Raw genomic sequence first — 11,522 nt, 5'->3', positions numbered from 1 at the left:
ACCATCATTAATATTATTAGTGTACCTTACTCTCTCCATGTCCATCTTTTCAAGGATACTAACAAAATTGGTATAAGAACCAAGCATCTTATATTTAATAAAGACCTTTCTAGCCTCTCTTGCTATACCACCAAATTCTCTAAGAAGGGTTTCTAAAACAAAATCTTTCTTTTCCCCTTCTTCCATATCACCGAGTGTAAGAAACATGTGTTGGATTATAGGATTAAGATTAAAAAATTTAGTTTCCAACATGCGAACTAAAGCAAGCAGCAGCAATTTCATAAGTAGGAGCAAGTTCTACCAAGTGTCTATCTTCAAAATCTTCAACGGTACTAACATGATTGAAAAATTCTTCTATATTATTTCTCCCAACTATAGACCCACGTCCTACCGGTATGTCTTTTACGGTAAAATTAAAAGGAAACATATTGAAATAAGTAAAACAAATGCAAGTAACTAATTTTGTTTTGTGTTTTTGATATAGAGTGCAAGACAAGAATAAAGTAAAGCTAGCAACTAATTTTTTTGTGTTTTGATATAATGCAGCAAACAAAGTAGTAAATAAAATAAAGCAAGACAAAAACAAAGTAAAGAGATTGGATTGTGGAGACTCCCCTTGCAGCGTATCTTGATCTCCCCGGCAACGGCGCCAGAAAAAGAGCTGTTGACGTGGGAGTTGAAAATCTTTGTGGTGTAACTTTTCTTCGGTCCCCGGCAACGGCGCCAGAAAAAGAGCTTGATGGCGTGTAACTCACACGTTCGTTGGGAACCCCAAGAGGAAGGTATGATGCGCACAGCAGCAAGTTTTCCCTCGAAAGAAACCAAGGTTTATCGAACCAGGAGGAGCCAAGAAGCACGTTGAAGGTTGATGGCGGCGGGATGTAGTGCGGCGCAACACCGGAGATTCCGGCGCCAACGTGGAACCCGCACAACACAACCAAAGTACTTTGCCCCAACGAAACAAGTGAGGTTGTCAATCTCACCGGCTTGCCGTAACAAAGGATTAGATGTATAGTGTGGATGATGATTGTTTGCAGAGAACAAGAAAGAACAAGTATTGCAAGAGATTGTATTTCAAGTATAAAAGAATGGACCAGGGTCCACAGTTCACTAGAGGTGTCTCTCCCATAAGATAGCATGTTGGGTGAACAAATTACAGTCGGGCAATTGACAAATAGAGAGGGCATAACAATGCACATACATGACATGAGGAATATTGTGAGATTTAATTGGGCATTACGACAAAGTACATAGACCGCTATCCAGCATGCATCTATGCCTAAAAAGTCCACCTTCAGGTTATCATCCGAACCCCTTCCAGCATTAAGTTGCAAAACAACAGACAATTGCATTAAGTATGGTGCGTAATATAATCAATAACTACATCCTCGGACATATTATCAATGTTTTATCCCTAGTGGCAACAAGACATCCACAACCTTAGAACTTTCCGTCACTCGTCCCGCATTTAATGGAGGCATGAACCCACTATCGAGCATAAATACTCCCTCTTGGAGTTAAGAGCAAAAACTTGGCCGTAGCCTCTACTAATAACGGAGAGCATGCAAGATCATAAACAACACATAGGTAATAGATTGATAATCAACATAACATAGTATTCTCTATCCATCGGATCCCGACAAACACAACATATAGAATTACAGTATAGATGATCTTGATCATGTTAGGCAGCTCACAAGATCCGACAATGAAGCACATGAGGAGAAGACAACCATCTGGCTACTGCTATGGACCCATAGTCCAGGGGTGAACTACTCACTCATCACTCCGGAGGCGACCATGGCGGTGAAGAGTCCTCCGGGAGATGATTCCCCTCTCCGGCAGGGTGCCGGAGGTGATCTCCGTAATCCCCCGAGATGGGATTGGCGGCGGCGGCGTCTCGCAAGGTTTTCCGTATCGTGGCTCTCGGTACCGGGGGTTTCGCGACGAAGGCTTTAAGTAGGCGGAAGGGCAACGCGGGGGCCACACGAGGGCCCCACACACCAGGCCGGCGCGGCCGAGGGCTTGGGCCGCGCCGCCCGTTGTGTCGGCGCCTCGTGGCCCCACTTCCTTTCCCCTCGGTCTTCCGGAAGCTTCGTGCAAAAATAGGACCCCGGGCGTTGATTTCGTCCAATTCCGAGAATATTTCTTTACTAGGATTTCCGAAACCAAAAACAGCAGAAAACAAGAATCGGCTCTTCGGCATCTCGTTAATAGGTTAGTGCCGGAAAATGCATAAATACGACATATAATGTGTATAAAACATGTAGATATCATCAATAATGTGGCATGGAACATAAGAAATTATCGATACATCGGAGACGTATCAGTGCTCAAGATGTCTGGGCACGCGAAGAAGCTCAGTGACTTGGGAATAGTGATTCCTAACCAGTTGGGTATTCATCGGGTCCTCCAATCACTGCCACCTAGTTATAAGAACTTTGGGATGAACTACATGTTATCACCAGAATTTGACCGAGTCAGAGGTGGGCCGTGATCAAGATGGACGTGAAGAATATATATATAGAAGAAATACGTGAATCGGCCTTTTATACCAAGTTGGGTTTAATTGCCCGTGTATCTGTAATATATTAGATCGCATCTTAGTTTAGAAGTTAGAATCTTACTCGTGCACGGTTTGGTGCACGCCCACATTAGAAAGTCCGCTGGACTATAAATATGTATCTAGGGTTTATGGAATAAACAACAACCAACGTTCAACCACAAACAAATCTCGGCGCATCGCCAACTCCTTCGTCTCGAGGGTTTCTACCGGTAAGCACCATGCTGCCTAGATCGCATCTTGCGATCTAGGCAGCACAAGCCTCCCCCACGTTGTTCATGCATTGCTCGTACTGAAGCCTTTTTGATGGCGAGCAACGTAGTTATCTTAGACATGTTAGAGTTAGCATTGTTCTTCATATTACATGCTTTCGTAGTGCAACCCTTGCATGTCTAGCCGCCCTTACACCTATCTTAGGTGTAGGGGCGGCACCCGCTTGATCATAGTTTAGTAGATCTGATCCGTTACGGTTGCTCCTTGTTTCGTCAAGGATTAGTTTAACATCCGCAATAGTTAGGCCTTACAAAGGGTTGGAGGATCCAGCGGCGTGTAGGGTGGCGTTTGCTAGCCCTAGAAAGGATGTTCCGGGATCAACCTCGTGTTGGTTTTTAGGCCCTGTCTAGGATCGGCTTACGGTCACCGTGCGCGAGCGCGAGGCCCAATCGTGAGTAGGATGATCCGATTATGCGGTGAAAACCCTAAATCGTCGTAGATCTAATCAGCTTTATTTTGATCAAGCAGGACCACCATATATTCGGACACCTCGTCCGAATCATGGGTGGATCGGCTCCTTGAGCCGATTCACAGGATAACCTGAGAGCCGATCGAGGCTCGTATTTAACGTTTACGTGTGTGCCCCGCAGGAAACTAAGCGAGGCATCATCCACACCTTCCTCGACCGGGTATAGGTCAGGTGGCACGCCCTTGCGGTTGGCATCGGCGCGTGCGACCAGGAGGCTTTGCGGGCCGTCGCTCTGAGGGACTGGGGCCAGCCGCAGCCCTAGTTGTTCCCGGCTCTACGGTGTTGCCCGTCTCTGCCCGCCAGGGGGTTTCTGACGTCAACACATTCTGGCACGCCCGGTGGGACGACCTTCGACATCCACGACATCGCCATCTACATCCGAGATGGCGGAAGACACTCCGGTCACGTACGAGGATCTTCCTGATGAGCTCAAGAAGAAGCATGACGAAATCAAGGCGGTCCTCGAAGCCGAACTCATCGGCTCTTTCCACCGGATCCGCTCCCATGGCGTCAGGTGGAAGGGTTTCACACCTGAGGGCGCACTCGATGGAGTGGACCTGTCCGCCCCGCCAGAAGAACGCACCAGGTCGCTGAAGTACGAGGATCTGCCCGAGGAGCTCAAAAGGAAACATGACGAGATCAAGGCAACCCTCGAAGCCGAACTCATCGGCTCCTCTGAGAAGACCCGGCCGCACGATATCAAGATCGATAGAGACTCAAGTCCGTCGCCTGGCGTCGACATGGTGGATCTCAGCCACTCCATAGGCCAGCCAAAGTTCTCCTTTGGTGTCAACATGGCAGGGCTTGCAAGCCGCCATGGCAAAGATGAAGCAGAAAGCAGCCACGCCCGTGGCAAGGATGAAGAGGAGGCCGATCCACGCGACCGGCCCCAAGATGATGACAGGCGGTACCTGACAGGGGAGGGAATGAGAAGCGTGCGGTATCAACGTCCACTCTCCGAGCACCTCCTCAACAAATATGAGCGGCAGTACGACCGACGTCGGCACTACGACGTAGATGATGAAAGGAATTGTCGGTCTGGTGCAGAGGTCAGGAGGTACCGTCAACATGATAGAAGCAACGACGGGTACGATCGTCGCGCTGAAGGAAGGTCAAGGGGGCAGGATGACATGGATATGCACCGGGACCGTCCGTTCTTCAAACATTGCCGGGACTCGGGAATGAGCCGATTGCCAACAATCGAGAACTGCCCGAATGCAAGCAAAGGAAGAAGGATGCCGCTAACGTGTCCGTGTTCAAGCGTCTAGGGCCTCTCCCGCCTCGGAACAAGCACGCTGAGTCCGCTCGGGTGGAAGATCTCGAGGAACTAGAGGACGATGATGAAGAAGATAAATATCATCGGCCTAGGTGGTGCCCCGATGGGCCTCGGCCGTTCCCAAAAGCGAAGGGTTCAGCGTCCGCGTGGGTTAGAAGAAGCCGAAAGATTGTACCTGCACACGCTAAGGAAGGCACGGCCTGATCTCGGCCGCCAAAATTCGGCGAACCCCGGACGAAGAAGGTCGGCCACAAAGAAAAGAGTGGCGCCCCAGGCAGAGGAAAGCCGATGATGATACATCGGCCGGCACAAACATGGTCTTCATTCTTCCAACGGAGTTTAGCGCTCCAAGATTATATGAAGCACCCGTGGCGCAACTAGATCGCGGCCCACGGCCGGTCATCTTTGAGAAGCCAAAAGAAAGAAGTTACGAGCATCCGAAGGCCCCGTACTTGCGAGGCTACATCAATGGGCAGCCTCGTCAACAAGATGTTGGTGGACACCGGAGCGGCGGCTAACATCATGCCATACTCCATGCTACGTCGGTTGGGACGCTCCAGTTCGGATCTGATCAAGACCAACGTAACACTGAGTGATTTCAATGGCCAAGCATCTGACGCACAAGGTGTTCTGAATGTGGATCTGACCGTAGGAAGAAAAACTGTCCCTACGACGTTCTTTATCGTCGACAGCAAGAGCACCTACGCTCTCCTACTAGGGAGAGATTGGATCCACGCCAATCGTTGCATTCCATCCACGATGCACCAATGCCCGATACGATGGGATGGAGATGAAGTAGAAGTCGTCTATGCGGATGATTCAGTCGAGGTTTCAACAGCCGGCATGGACATTTGGGAGACATCGGGCCAAGAGCCGCTCTCGGGTATCAATTTGGACGACCGTGAGCGCATCGACGTGACAAAGAACGGGGTTAGGCTGGTTTTATCCACCGGCCCGACCGTGTAACAAAAGCAAATGTCGATGGATAAACGTGGCGAGACCGATCCTTGTGATCGGCCCCAAAAGATTTGTGAAGGGACATCACAAAACCTTCACCGAGAAAGCAATGGGAGGCCGATTCCAGCAATCGGCCAAAATTATCCTCACCATCCATTCTGCCTGGGTTCAACATGTTATCCAACAGAGCCGATACCATCAATTCTCTTGACAGAATCGGCTCCGGGGGGCACCCAGGTGGATAAAACACGAGGATATGCAGTAGAAGCGTCTCATCCTTTGATGATGGGTATTGGAGTATGGGGGCCGATACACGAATCGGCCGAAAATTCAAATTTTTTCAAGCATAGCCGATGTGCAGACATCGACTTAAGAATCAATGGAGCAGGGAGTGGGTCTTCCCTTCAAGGACCCCTAATTCCCATTGGCAAGTCTTCAAGTTCAACGGCAAGGGCAGCATAAAGCGTGCAAGTCAGGGTGGGGGTGAGCCTAACGAAGGGAACATATCTCTTCTAAGACCAGGAGAACCGCCGATGACGAAGCCATCGGCTGCCACGTTTTGACTCAGTAACTGTCACTTCCAGGGGACGTTGCGCCCAGAGTCTGGAGGGCGTTAGAAATGCGAGGACGTTCTCACCGGAAGGTTGCTACAGCCTGCCAAAGATGATGAGCCGATCTGATCAGCAAGGCGCAAGGATTGAACTGAAGAAGCTCGGGGGGGGGGGGCTCGCCTGAAATTTCCTCACTCTAAAGAACCGATTTTGTTGAATCGGCTGATGCTGCATTACGAGTTGGAAACCGAGAATGACCGGCGTGGTCGGCTCACTGCTATTCTCGTCCCGACTGAAGCCCGGGGGGCAGCTTGCCCCGAAGGATCCTTTGCTACAGGAAGCCGATTTTGTTGGAACCGGCTGGCTCTGCATCACAGTTTGTCTGAAGAATGGTCAGTATTGCAAAATTGTCGGTCTCAGCGTGCCGCTTGATTCGGCGACGGACCCGGGGCTCGTTGGAGACACCTACTCAACACCGGTTCACCGACTCGCCGGATTGACCGTCGACGGATGAAAGGTGATCTACCGGTTGGCCCCACACGGTAACGCTCTCGGACATTGTTGAGCCCGTGCCCGTTTGCCCGAGTTACGGGTCCTCATCATCGTTTCCACCCCGGCTGAGGCTCGGGGGGCAGCTTGCCACGAAAGGTCCTTTGCTATAAGGAGCCGATTTGGCTGAGATCGGTCGGCTCTGCATTTCAAATTGCCGTAAGAGATGGTTGCTGTTAAAAGACAGAGCAGGATTACAAACGTCACTGCAGACCACCGCAAGTGAATTTGTGGACAAGTGATGCCTGTTCTGCGGAGGTGGCAGCTTCAACGTTTGAGTCGGCCCGGCACCAGTCCTGGGGCTCTCCTGAAAGCAAAGAGGATCTAAAAGAGAAGGATGCGGCGAGAAGAATGTCTGAAATTTAAAGTTAATAAGAAGACTCGGACATTATTTCGAAGTTTTGCCGCTAAGTTTAACATGCCCTCCGGTGGGATCTGCATTTACAAGTCCTAAGGTTTGCACGATTATGGCTTGGCCTTGTTTAACCGGGAGTTTGGGTCCGGGTGGATCTATATCGAAATTTATTGTGAAGGGCCGATGCGCTGTTGTCGGCTCACTGGGCTTTGACCAAATTGACAATCGGCAGAATCAGTACAAAGGACAATCGGCTAAATTATCCTAAAGGAAATCGGCAAAATCGAATTGGGGAATTTCTTCATTGATGTACCAGATTTCTTACACCGAAGGGCTGATTGCTCTCAAAAGGGAGTGCTAAGGGGATACATTGCCCCGTCTCATCGCTATCGATCCTAGCTAGGAGTCCTATCTACGGGCTGTTGCAGCCCTCGTCATCGCCTTCATCGCCGGCTCGTCGGCGCTGCTCTCCGGCCGGCTCGTCGTCGCCGCTCCAGCGGCCGCCGGCGAGACCTTCGTTGTCCTCATCCTCCTCGTCGTCGTCATCGCCGTCGCTGTCGAAGTCACTCAAATTCCCCGGCCAGGGGCAATGGCGCTTGGCCGGCGGCTCGTCGGGGAGGCTATCGTCGTCATCCTCCTCCTCTTCCTCCTCCTTCACCTCCTCGGAGGTGGTGAAGTCCGCCCAGGAGAAACGATCGTCATCGCTCTCCTCCTCCGGTTCCCCGTCAGCAAGGAAGCGGAGGTCGCTCTCCCCGTCGGTCAAGGGTTTGTCATCCTCGGACCAGACGGAGGAGTCGTGGTCCTCTTTGTCCCACGCCGTTGGGGCGAGGATATCGTACGCCGCCTGCGTGCCCCACTCGGGCGTCGACTCTCGGATGGGAGAGGACACGTAGGAAAGATCCGATGAAGAAGAAGAGGAAGAGGAAGAAGACATGGTTGCAGAGGAGGGTTTTTTGGAGTGCTAATGCGGAAGGGGTGAAGAGGAGAACTGTTCGATGCGGTTAAGTAAAAGGAGATGGGGATTTAATTTTCGAGCAGTTTTCGAGGACATGGTACCAAAACTGTCAAATCGTGCGTGAAAAGTTGGGAAGGCAAGTCGTCATGATGAAGCATGCTCGCGACGGTTCTGCTTCCGCCGTGACATGACCCCTCGGAGGAAAAACGAGTGGTTTTGAAATTATCATTACCAAAACCAGGGGGGCATGTGTTATCACCAGAATTTGACCGAGTCAGAGGTGGGCCGTGATCAAGATGGACGTGAAGAATATATATATAGAAGAAATACGTGAATCGGCCTTTTATACCAAGTTGGGTTTAATTGCCTGTGTATCTGTAATATATTAGATCGCATCTTAGTTTACAAGTTAGAATCTTACTCGTGCACGGTTTGGTGCACGCCCACATTAGAAAGTCCGCTGGACTATAAATATGTATCTAGGGTTTATGGAATAAACAACAACCAACGTTCAACCACGAACAAATCTCGGCGCATCGCCAACTCCTTCGTCTCGAGGGTTTCTAACGGTAAGCACCATGCTGCCTAGATCGCATCTTGCGATCTAGGCAGCACAAGCATGCCCACGTTGTTCATGCGTTGCTCGTACTGAAGCCTTTTTGATGGCGAGCAACGTAGTTATCTTAGACATGTTAGGGTTAGCATTGTTCTTCATATTACATGCTTTCGTAGTGCAACCCTTGCATGTCTAGCCTCCCTTACACCTATCTTAGGTGTAGGGGCGGCACCCCGCTTGATCATAGTTTAGTAGATCTGATCCGTTACGGTTGCTCCTTGTTTCGTCAAGGATTAGTTTAACATCCGCAATAGTTAGGCCTTACAAAGGGTTGGAGGATCCAGCGGCGTGTAGGGTGGCGTTTGCTAGCCCTAGAAAGGATGTTCCGGGGATCAACCTCGTGTTGGTTTTTAGGCCCTGTCTAGGATCGGCTTAAGGTCACCGTGCGCGAGCGCGAGGCCCAATCGTGAGTAGGATGATCCGATTATGCGGTGAAAAACCTAAATCGTCGTAGATCTAATCAGCTTTATTTTGATCAAGCAGGACCACCATATATTCGGACACCTCGTCTGAATCATGGGTGGATCGGCTCTTTGATCCGATTCACAGGATAACCTGAGAGCCGATCGAGGCTCGTATTTAACGTTTACGTGTGTGCCCTGCAGGAAACTAAGCGAGGCATCATCCACACCTTCCTGACCAGGTATAGGTCAGGTGGCACGCCCTTGCAGTTGGCATCGGCACGTGCGACCAGGAGGCTTTGCGGGCCGTCGCTCTGAGGGACTGGGGCCAGCCGCAGCCCTAGTTGTTCCCGGCTCTACGGTGTTGCCCGTCTCTGCCCGCCAGGGGGTTTCTGACGTCAACACTACAACATGAAGTGCATGAACAAGGAGTTATCTGAACTCTTCTCCATGCTGAAAACTGCTGAAGTGGAGATAAAGAAAGAGCACCAAGTGTTGATGGTCAACAAGACCACCAGTTTCAAGAAACAGGGCAAGCCTAAGAAGGGCGACTTCAAGAAGAGCGGCAAGAAAGATGTTGCGCCTCCCAAGAAGCCCAAGGCTGGCCCTAAGCCTGATACTGTGTGCTATTACTGCAAGGGTGACGGATGCTGGCGTGTATGTAGTTGACACACGTCTGTTGGGAACCCCAAGAGGAAGGTGTGATGCATACAGCAGCAAGTTTTCCCTCAGTAAGAAACCAAGGTTATCGAACCAGTAGGAGTCAAGGAACACGTGAAGGTTGTTGGTGGCGGAGTGTAGTGCGGCGCAACACCAGGGATTCCGGCGCCAACGTGGAACCGGCACAACACAATCACAATACTTTGCCCCAACTTAACAGTGAGGTTGTCAATCTCACCGGCTTGCTGTAAACAAAGGATTAAATGTATAGTGTGGAAGATGATGTTTGTTTGCGAAGAACAAGAAAGAAACGAGTTTGCAGTAGATTGTATTTCAGATGTAAAGAATGGACCGGGGTTCACAGTTCACTAGTGGTGTCTCTCCCATAAGATAAATGGCATGTTGGGTGAACAAATTACAGTTGGGCAATTGACAAATAGAGATAGCATAACAATGCACATACATATCACGATGACTACTATGAGATTTAATCGGGGCATTACGACAAAGTACATAGACCGCTATCCAGCATGCATCTATGCCTAAAAAGTCCACCTTCAGGTTATCATCCGAACCCCTTCCAGTATTAAGTTGCAAACAATAGACAATTGCATTAAGTATGGTGCGTAATGTAATCAACACAAATATCCTTAGACAAAGCATTGATGTTTTATCCCTAGTGGCAACAGCACATCTAGAACCTTAGAACTTTCGTCACACGTCCCGCATTCAATGGAGGCATGAACCCACTATCGAGCATAAATACTCCCTCTTGGAGTCACAAGTATCAACTTGGCCAGAGCCTCTACTAGCAACGGAGAGCATGCAAGAACATAAACAAAACATATATGATAGATTGATAATCAACTTGACATAGTATTCCATATTCATCGGATCCCAACAAACACAACATGTAGCATTACAAATAGATGATCTTGATCATGATAGGCAGCTCACAAGATCTAACATGATAGCACAATTAGGAGAAGACAACCATCTAGCTACTGCTATGGACCCATAGTCCAGGGGTGAACTACTCACACATCAATCCGGAGGCGATCATGGTGATGAAGAGTACTCCGGGAGATGATTCCCCTCTCCGGCAGGGTGCCGGAGGCGATCTCCTGAATCCCCCAAGATGGGATTGGCGCCGGCGGCGCCTCTGGAAGGTTTTCCGTATCGTGGCTCTCGGTACTGGGGTTTTCGCGACGAAGGCTTTAAGTAGGCGGAAGGGCAGCGTTGGATGGCTGATGAGGGGCCCACACCATAGGGCGGCGCGGGCCCCCCTCTGGCCGCGCGGCCCTATGGTGGCGGCGCCTCGTCGCCCCACTTCGTAATCCCTTCGGTCTTCTGGAAGCTTCGTGGAAAAATAAGACCCTCGGCGTTGATTTCGTCCAATTTCGAGAATATTTCCTTTGTAGGATTTCTGAAACCAAAAACAGCAGAAAACAAAGAATCGGCTCTTCGGCATCTCGTCAATAGGTTAGTGCCCGAAAATGCATAATAATGACATAAAGTGTGTATAAAACATGTGAGTATCATCATAAAAGTAGCATGGAACATTAGAAATTATAGATACGTTTGAGACGTATCAAGCATCCCCAAGCTTAGTTCCTACTCGCCCTCGAGTAGGTAAACGATAACAAGGATAATTTCTGAAGTGACATGCTATCATAATCTTGATCAATACTATTGTGAAGCATATGAGATGAATGTAGCGATTCGAAGCAATGGTAAAGACAATGAATAAACAACTGAATCATATAGCAAAGACTTTTCATGAATAGTACTTTCAAGACAAGCATCAATAAGACTTGCATAAGAGTTAACTCATAAAGCAATAAATTCTTAGTAGAAAGCTTTGAAGCAACACAAAGGAAGATATAAGTTTCAGCAG

This window comes from Lolium rigidum, chromosome 2, assembly GCF_022539505.1.
Source record: "Lolium rigidum isolate FL_2022 chromosome 2, APGP_CSIRO_Lrig_0.1, whole genome shotgun sequence".
In the NCBI taxonomy this organism is placed as follows: domain Eukaryota; kingdom Viridiplantae; phylum Streptophyta; class Magnoliopsida; order Poales; family Poaceae; genus Lolium; species Lolium rigidum.
The sequence above is the reverse complement of the archived record's forward strand: the minus strand, read 5'-3'. Positions refer to the sequence as shown.